Here is a 9,971-nt window from a genome sequence, read left to right as displayed (position 1 = left end):
CACCTTCCCCAGCCACAGGGACCCACCAAATGGCGAGGCAAGGTGACCTGGCCACAGACGCTTTTCCCAGAACAAATCTAAGTCGCCATGGCGTGCAGAGGGAGGAATCCCAGGACAGGCAGGTGACCCACGCGGCCTGCCCCTAAGTCTTTGCCACTTGCCCCAGGCAACTGGTTAGTGGCTTCCTGTGAGACAAGTTTCAGCCAGAAGAGGGTGTTTGTGACTTCAGGTGAGAAACCCACAGGCTACGGAGGAGGGGACATAAGCAGAAGATAGTCCAATGGCTGAGAGTTCAGGGGCTAAGGGCATAGGCTTCGGAACCACAATGCCTGGGTTCAAGTCCCAGCTCTGCTATTGACCAGCCCTGTAACAGTGGGCAAGGTACTGCCCCCTCGGTGCCTCAGTTTCCTCCTCTGCACCGTGAGGAGGACAGTGGCTCTGTCGGGCAGAGCTGTTGCTTACAACAGGGACTGGCAGGTAGAAAGCCCTCAATCAGTATTAGCAAGGCTTCCTCCTCAGCTCCATGGGGATGTGCTGCCAATGACCCCCAGGCCCGGGAGAAAGAACTGCACTAAAGGAAGTGTAACGTTTTCATAGGCAGCGGCTCAGAGACACGCACAGAACACAGACCAAAAGGCCCCCAAATGTGTGCTGCCTTCCATGGAAACACAGCAGGTACTGTACACCACCGGCTACAGAGGGAGCACAGAGCAGAGGCCCCTTGTCTGGAGCAGGAATGGGTTTCCCTAGGGCTTTCCTGGAGGGGTGCAGCGGGAAAGCCCTCCTGGGTGCAGCCCTCCGGTGCCCACTTGGGTTTTGTGCAGGACAAGCAGGAGACTAAGCTGGGTTTCCTACAGGCATGGCATGGGTCAGAGGCTGAGAGGCAGGCTGGAGGCCCTGTGCCCTGTGCGGGCCAGGCCCACGTGGGCAGGCCCCAGAGGATGTGAGGAGCCCGCCTGCCTCACAGCAGGGTTGGGCTTCACCGAGGCGAGGTGGTGCGGAGAAGGGGAGGAAAGAGTTAAGCCCACTCTGGGCTCTGGAGGAGGGCTCGGCTGCTATAAACAGTGAGCCAAGGGAGGGAGGGAGCTGACACAGGATGTGGCCAGGGCTCGAGCTGTCTGATTATTAACTTCACTTTTATTTGGAGGGGGATTCGATTCTCTGTTTTACTTCCCATCGAGGAAGTGAAAGCCCAGGTCTCAGAGGGGCCTGGTTTCAAATTGTTTTGTCACAGCTCATTTATTTTTCCTCTTAAATAAATAAACAAAACCACCTCTTTGTTTTCCCCTTAATGAGCGTTCAGCAAATCATCGGTGGGTGAGGCATGAAAGGGGTTTTCTGGAGCCCTTCACGGGGCACTTCTGGCTTATTCTAAGGTGGGGGGGGGGGGGGGGGGGATTCTTCCTGTGGCCACAGCCTTCTCCCAGACTCTCAAAGCACTTGCTTTTCTGCCTCCTCCTCCCCACAAGATCTCAGCCTAAAATCATGACCTCAATCCCAGTGTAGACCTCCTTGGCTGGTGGGGGTTAGCGGGGGGCCTGACATGCTGACACCGTCCCATTCACAGGCTCCGACTCAAGGCCACAGAGAGGAAGTAGCCAACTCAAGGCTCAGTGGTTAGTCCTCTTGGTCGAGCTGGGACCCGTGGTGTGTGTTCCGACGGCACCCTGACATTTACACTAAAAATATCTTAAAGCAATTAAACACAAGGGGATTCCATTACAGGGCGTAAGAAAACACCATTACATGTTCCTTTGCCCAAGGTTCAAAAACGGTTGGGAACTTTGCCTCCAACGCCAAGCCCATTCAATCATTTCACGATTCTCTTGCAACCACCCTTTTCCCAGTGAGCCACAGGGGTGAGGCGCCATGGGGAACACGAAGACCCATCTCACGGGGCCCTCAGAGCAGCAGGGAAAACCGAGTCCCACAGCGAGGCTGCCGGTAATGGAGGTGGGCAGGGGAGGAGGGAGGCAGATTCTGCTGGAAACCAAGGGAGGAAGGCTTCCTGGGGGAAGGTGACATTTAGGCTGGACCCTGCAGGATTGACAATACCAAGAAGAGAGAATATTCTAGAAGCTGAACAGTACCCAAATGACACAGAGACATTATCAATGCGTGAACCGGGCCAGATATCAGACAACAGGATGATGTGGCCTGTAGGGCCTGCAGCTCCTCAAATAGCATTCAGAATGGAATTTATAGGCCTCAGGGTGGGAGGGACTGAGGTTGAGTCAGCCACTTAGACTGCACTCCAGGCTGCCAGTCCTTGACCCCTGGCTGGAGACCGGCACGACCTGGGAAGGAGTTGTGAGCAACCAGACGCTACACTTGGATAAGGGCTCCCGTGGCCTGACACGCAGCTGCCCACAAACACCTGATGATGAGTAGGAGCGATTTTTACTGCCTCTGGCTCCGTGCTCTTTGGATATGGGGCAAGAGGGAAGGAGGTGACTGGATCCAATCCAACTTACTTGCAAAAGCTCGGGCTCCTAATGGCTAATGGAATGGGATTTCCAAACACCCGCGAGGAAGTTGCCAGGGTCCAAGGTTTTCTTGCAGTTCTTAGAAATGCCTCCCCCATTCCCATTGTGTTTCAGCCTCCAAACCTAAGCCTGCCCTCGCCAGCCAGGAGAGGGTTAAGCTGCCACCACCCCCCTCCCCCAGATGAATGGCTTGTTTTGCACTGCAGTGGGGGTCACGAGGGAGGTTGCCCTTTGCCTCTGGGGAGGCAGTCAAGGTCCTGCTGCCCTCTCTGGCACTCCGCCCCAGGCAGCCTGATGGTATCTCCTCCCCTGGACAACGTCCTGCAGACCTGGGCCTCAGAACCTTCCAGGCCCAAGGCGGGCCAAACCCCAGCACCAGGCCAGGCTCTGGAGGGGCGAGGCAGGGAGGCCCCCTCAGAGATATAGGGGCTAAGGGTACACACCAGCTGAGTCCCTTAGCTTCTGCAAACATCCGGGGCCAGTGGCAGAGGCTGAGGCTACTGCTGGGACCAGATCCCTTTCTGTTGCTTGGCTCCTGGCTGAGGCCCCCCAACTGGTCTTCCTGGGTACGGTGAAGGCTGCTCCTTCCTGAGCCTTTGCAGGGGCTTCATGGATGTGGTCACACTGCCCTCCAGTGGTCATCCCACCAAATAGCACTCATGGGCCCCAGGTGGGGTTAGGGATGATGGCCCAGTGTCCACACAGGGGGGGCTGGCCCCTGCTTAGACTGGGCTGCCCTTTGCTACCTTTGAAGACGTGGCTGTGCTCATCCCCTGCTCCTCTTACAGGCAGTCCAGCTGCCCTTCGCCACAGTGGACATTGGTAGAACAGCAGGGGATCTGCCTCCTCCAGTGGTTCTCAACCTTTAGTACATGCGCCTGAATCCTGGAGAGCTGGGCCCCACACCTAACGACAGTGAAGCTACTTTGCTAGCAAGTTCCCAGGTGCTGCTGCTGGTGGTGGTCCAATGTCCTGAGACCACATTTGCAGAACCGCTGGCTCAGTTCTCTCCTGTACTGAGGCTTCCGGCATTCACTCACCCTGTGGGCACGGAGGACAAGAAGTGCCCACGACCAAGTCCCTACCCCACTAAGTGGGGCTTAAGCTAACAGGAGAGACAGACTCATTTAAACAACTAATCTCATAGATAAACATCAGGTTCCATTTGAAAAGGGGAGAGGTGCAGGGGTGGGGGGTGGCAGAGCAGAAGGGCAGAGCGGCTAGAGCTATGGATCTGCCTCTTCAGAAGGGGCGACATTCAGAGGAGGGAAGAGAGAAGCTGGGTCCTGAGCTCAGCCATCTCCTTCAGTGCCCAAGGATGGTGTCCCACCGTCGGGAACCTCAGCCTGTGGCCCATGAACTTCTCGCTGCCCGAACCAGATTTCCTTAGGCCCTTGCCCAAGGCCTGAAGGAGAGCCACATTTGATGGGTTCGGATTTGCTGAGCAAAGGTGAGAAGACATGGTGTATCGTCTACCCATCCGTTCATTCAGCATTTCATCTCCTCTCTACTGTGGGGACAGGAGCAGCCATTTCTCGAACGAGCATTTTTAAGCGCCTCCTGGGTGTCTGCACTGGCGTTGCTACTGTGACTTGTGAGACGTGCCACCGATGAAGCCTGCCCTGCGCGCTCCCTCTGCTCCAAGGTCCTTGCAGGGCAGGTAGGACTGGTCCATCCCTGCCCCAGTCTCAGCTCCCAGTCTGCTGCGTGCAACCCCCACCCTCAGTGCGCCTGTGGCAGCCTTTCGGGAGTAGACACGACTGGCAGGGGAAAGCCAGGTGCAGGTTTGCTATTCAAACGTACAATATTCCCATGAAAACTTTCACAAGCTAAAGTGGCATAAAGCAAAATCAATCACCATTCATTTATATGGAAAAGAATTTGAGTGCTCACAAATCCCCAAACCTACCGAATCACACTAAATCACACATAAAACCTAGAACAACACCAACATATAGTAAACGCAGGAATGCACAGAACAAATCGAGACAAAGCCCAGATGCTCGCAGACAGTGCAAAGCTACCTCAACTTGATGCTAAGTGTAGTTCCCAGGGCGGGCGCTTGGTGGCGCCACTGCCGCTGCTGCACTGCCTCCATGAGGATGCCTGCAAAACAGGCTGAATGCCATTTTCAGTTTTCACCTTTCCTCATAAAAGCAAAAATCCTCTTCGGGTTTCTCCCATTTTTCGAAAACAGTTGCTAATGTAGGTCCTTTGTAAACGTGAAGTGGCGCTAGGCCAGCTTTTAAAAAACGTGGGCTGCTGTATTCTCTCCTGAGGATGCCTGTTACTCCGTATCCATGCCAGCTCAGAGCATGCGGATGGGCGCGCACCTGCGGTTCTCCACGGCCTCTCATTCCTCGTGCTTCCAGGAGGAGGCATCCTCCCACGAGGCCTGTCATCTGGCACAGACACTTCCTTCCCCAGTTTTCTCGTCTGAAAAAATGGGTCGGGGGGAGTCGTATTCGATATTCCCCAAGGTTTTATGGTCTGAGTCCCGCCCACCCGTGCACGCGCGCTTGGAGAGATGGATGGGAAGAACACGCCCTGCCTGGTGACCCCGCCACTACACAGAGTAAGGCCTGGGGTCTTGGGGAGGGAGGAAAAAACTCCTGAAAACTTAGGTGCGGCTTTAGAGTCAAACCAATCCAGTTCGAACGGTGGCTCTGCGCCTGGCTCCCTGTGCGATCTTCAGCAAGTGGCTTAGCCTCTCTGCGCTTCAACTGCCCCATCTGAGAAATGCAGACAACGCAGTACCTACCTCATTGGGTTGTTCTGAAGATGAAAGTAATAGCTACCCCCTGATCAAGGGCTTACTCCATGCCAGACACTGAGCTAAGGGCTTCCCATCAATTACATGAGGTCCTGCGAGGAGGCGCTGGCCCCATGCCCACAAGGAGTACGGCTGTGTCATGAGGCCCGTGTTGCTATCATTTCACAGCGCCCGGTTCTTCGCACATGTGGGCACACTCAGTAGATAGAAGGAGCTTGGCAAGGACTTGGCCTTGCCCTGGGAAGCACAAGGCCTTGCCCACATGGTGGCTTTCCTTAGTAGCCCGAGAAGGTCCCTTGGGAAGAGGTCCCTTGGGAAGAGCAATGTGGAGGACTGGGTGGCCCGAGCTGACGGCCTCCCCACTTCTTCACAGGAGAGCCAGCCCCGAGTCTAGTTAGCCAGTGCCGGCCGGGACATCAGCTCTTACTCACTCTTCCCAGAGAGCAGCTAATTAGCCTCCCGGCAGCCAGGAGCTCCCCAGATGAAAGCTGCTTAATACACACGCAAGGCGTGTCCTCCATATTTATAACCAAGGTTCCCGCGGGTGAGGAAGGCCCAGGGGCGGAAAGACAGGCCGGATCAGGGCCTCGCCTTCTTTATGACAGAGGTTCTCAGGGAAGGGAGTTGGGAGCCTGAGAAAAAGGCTACAAGGGGGTGGGGGTGGGGCCGCCCAGGTCCTGGGAGTGGGAGGAGCCAGGTGGCTGAGGGGGCAGAATGTCCCAGGCCCCAGGCTGCCTCCCAGACCAGAAGCTCCCAGGCCGCTGGGACACAGCCGAGGGCAGGGAGGGTCAGAGCGAGGACTCTGATGCTGGGCTGCCAGGGTGAGGTCCCAGCTCCAGGGTGGCCATTCCACGTGCCAGGGCCTCAGCTTCCTTATCTGCAAAGTGGGATAATGATGGCCCTGACCTCACAGCTATTAACTGATAGCGCTTAGGAAGGCAGGGCCTGGCAGCCCCTGTGCGAAGAATGATGATGTGCGCACTTGTTCACTCAACAGACGTGTTTTAATATATTTTTTAAATTGGGTTTGTTTTGTTTTTTTAGAGAGAGAGGAAGGGAGGGGGAGAGATAGAAACATCCATTAGCTGCCTCCTGCACACCCCCTACTGGGGATAGAGCCTGCAACCTGGGCACGTGCCCTGACCAGGAATTGAACCAGCAGCCTCTTGGTGCACTGAGCCAACCGGCTGGGCTCAACAGACATTTATGGAAACCTACTCTGTGCCAGGCACTGGGTGCTGAGTTTACGATTATGAACAAAACAAGATCAAGTATTTCTCCCCATGGAGGTTGCATTCTGTGGGAAGATAAACAAGAAATGCAAGAACCAGGAGGCCCCTGGCACAGCACCCAGCAGTGGTCTACACGGTAACGTTTCTTGCTGTGGCTGAGTACAGTCCCCTTGCAGGTAAGCACCTCCCTTTTACAGATGAGGAGACAGACTCAGACAAATTGGCGGCATGCAAAGGTCACAGTCAGGCCGTGGCAGAGCAGGAATTCGATCCCAGCTGAGTCCACACTGTGGAATCGTGGCCGCGTGACCCTGCTGTCCAGAGGGCCCCATCTGGGTGCTGCCGCCAGAGAGGCCGCTGCTGCTGGGGGCAGGTGCTGGCTCTGCTGCGTGTGGCCCAGACTCTTCTGAGCACAGGCTCACAGGTGTGAGCGAGGTGGCCTCCCGGTCACCCTGCTCCCGGCAAGGTAGTCACTGCTGAAGAGGCCGCCTCCTCAGGGATATTTCCAGCTCCTGACCACCCACGAGCCAGGGCTCCCAGGGTTCAAACCCTCCCTCTCACCTGGGTCATGAGATTGGGGAGGTGCCTCCGCCCTGGGGCCAGCCTGGTGGGCAGGCCGGGTCAGGGCACTGTCCCCAGCCAGCTCCTCTGGGAACAGTGCCCCTGACCCATCAGGCCAGTGGACACCTCAGTGGACAGGCATGCATTCAGCCGCCGCTCAATGCCAGGTGTCATGGGCACCCGCCTTTAAGGTGCCCCCTTTTCGAGGAGGATGCCAACCCCCGAACAGAGAGTGGACACTGGGACCAAGGAACAGGGCGTGGGGAATCCCTGACCTCAGACCAGGAGGCTGCACACATGCCAACTTGCCAACCTCCCGCCTCAGGACAGGTGGAGGGCACGGGCAGGCAGTGCAGAGGACTCTGGAGCACCTGCCTGCGGACGCCCACCGCCCAAGCAGACACCGTCTTCACTGTCCATTTACCCTATTGGACCATGTGCCTGCCTAGTGACCATTCATTCGTTCATTCATTCCTTTTACTCACTCAGTCCATGCCAGGCACACTACTAGGCCCCCAACAAGGATCCAAAGGTTAAAAAAAAGTCCCTGTCTTTTGAGAGCTTAAAACTGAGCAGACTAAGCAAGCTAACAATGACCACATGGCCGGGGCCACAACCCCATGGGCAGCTGCTGCTGGAGTGCATATGGCACACAGCTGAGCCCACCCCCTACACTGTAATCCCCCCAAAGCAGGTCCATTCAGTAAATCAGGCTGAAAACAGGATCTGAGGGTGCTGGGCTCCTTAGCCACAACCCCACCCACACCCACACCCAGGATGCAGGAGGCTCTCCCCAGCAAGAAACCGTCCCTCAAAGGTGCCCCTAACAGCCTGGCTTGGGGGAGGGAAGACTCTTATCTGCATTCTGGGCTGATCCACTCCTGAGTCCACGATGGCAGCCCTGTACATTTCCCCAGCTGAGGGCAGAGCTCCCCTGTGTACCCATGGACCCCTGGCCAGGCTATATGGGGAGGGAGGACATCCCTCAGCCCAGACCCCCCACAACCACGCTCCTGCCCCACCCCTCCCCTCCCCTCCCCTCCCCCACCCAGCTGACCCTTCCGACTCAGCTGGTCCTTCTGCAGTCCTGAAGCACCTACTGCCCCCCAGGGAGCCCCAGAGCGGAGGAGAAATGACCCCTCAAGGGTCAGACACTCTAGGCCTAGCCCCACCCCCACAGCTGTCACAGAGAACTTGGCAGGGGAGGCGCAAGCTGGATCTTCCAGGTGTCTTGGCTGAACTTATGCAACCCCAGACTGCCCTTCGAGCAAGAAGGAAAAGAAGGAAGGGGTACGTGGGAAGGCGGGTGATTATCACCCTCCATTTCAGGGTGGGTGGGGGCCACCTGCCCAGGGAGCATAGCCCGGCCAGAGGCAGGGATGAGCCCCTGCCTGTCCCAGGGAGAGCCCAGGGCAGGTAGGGTGACCCTGGTTAATGGACTTTACATGCATTAACCTTGAAGGCAATCTTTGCACCCACCCGTGAGGAGGCTCAGAAATTTGAGAAATGTGTCCATAGTCACCCAGCCTGGAAACAGCACAGTCAGAATCCACATCCTGTCCCTCTGACCCTGGAGACTTTGCCCTTGACAACTAGGAGCGCCCCTGCTGGCTGTGGCCCCAGGACCGGTGCTGAGATGTTCAAACATTTGCTGGGTGAGGGAGTGAGCGGACAACAGAATAGCCAAGTGGACAAATGTGGGGACGAGTGAGTGGACACGTGCATGAGTGGACGAGTGGACCAGAAAGGACCTGGGAGGATGGTGAATGGGCTCAGTTGGATGAGAAGCAGCTGCTGCTTTGTCACGTGGCCTCTGAGATGGGAGAGGAATGTAGCTTCTGAGAAACCGGTGGCCTATTGGGGTACTGGCTTACCATGGAGGGGGCCCCAGGTCTCCCCCTCAGACAGCAAGCCTCCAGAACAAGGGGCTCTGAAGGCCCCAGGGCCCCTGCCTGCCAGACACACACACACACACTCTCAGTGACCAAGTAGCGGGCTGGCCTGGTCAGTCATCGATGGGCCAGGGAGAGCTCTGTTGCTTAATGATGAGGACCCTGAGCCAGGTATCGACCTGCAGCCTGCTGGGAGGAAAAGGGGAGCAAGGGACCCATTGGCCCTGCCTGAGGGGGAGGTGGGGTGGGTGGCCGAGAGGCCCTCCCTGCTGCCCGGGGCGGGCAGAGCAGTCTGGCCAAGGCAGCAACCCAGTGCGCTGGCCCCTAGGCCCCGGTGTCAGTGCCTGGGCCTGTTTGCCTAAGGGGGTGGGTGTGAGCTGGCAGGGACGTGGTTTACCAAGAGGTCACTGCCGTGGTCAGGGAGGGTCAAGGGCCCTCCTCCTGGGGTAAGGCCCCGTCCACTTGGGCTCTGGCCTGGGCGGTGGGCAGGGTGGACTGGACCCCAGGGAGGATGATGTGGCAGAAAGGGGGTCAGGATGAGGCTGTTGCTCTATATTGGGGCTCTGTCGCTTAGTATCTTAGAGCTGAGGGAGGGGTGCTGACGGGTCTGTGGGCCCAGCCCCAACACCTTCTGTGAGGGCCAGAGGGACAGTAACTGGACCGGGTCAAGGGCAAGCCCTGCGTTAAAGGGCCCACAGAGGACTCCCCCCACTGCACCCCCAGCCAACTCTCTGGGGGAGACTGATGCCAGCGAGGGGCATGTGGGTTCCAAGTGTCTCTGGAGAACAAGTCCCAGAATCGGCTCAACTCGGGGACAGAGGAAGCCGCCAGGAGACCCAGCTGCCTGGTCAGGCACAGCCCCCCTGGCCCCCGGCATGAGTCATCTATCTGTGCCCCCAGTGGGGTCCAAGGAGGTAACAGGGAGGTGTGAAGGGTGGGGACAGGGTCCACATAAAACTTGCCCCCCCCCCCCTTCCCTGCCCTCTGGCCCTGCGTGAGCCCCCTGCCCCAAGGAAACCATTAAGGG

Source organism: Myotis yumanensis, unplaced genomic scaffold (genome assembly GCF_028538775.1).
Source record: "Myotis yumanensis isolate MYYU_CA2020_CCGP unplaced genomic scaffold, mMyoYum1.0.hap1 SCAF_1, whole genome shotgun sequence".
In the NCBI taxonomy this organism is placed as follows: Eukaryota; Metazoa; Chordata; class Mammalia; order Chiroptera; family Vespertilionidae; genus Myotis; species Myotis yumanensis.
The sequence above is the reverse complement of the archived record's forward strand: the minus strand, read 5'-3'. Positions refer to the sequence as shown.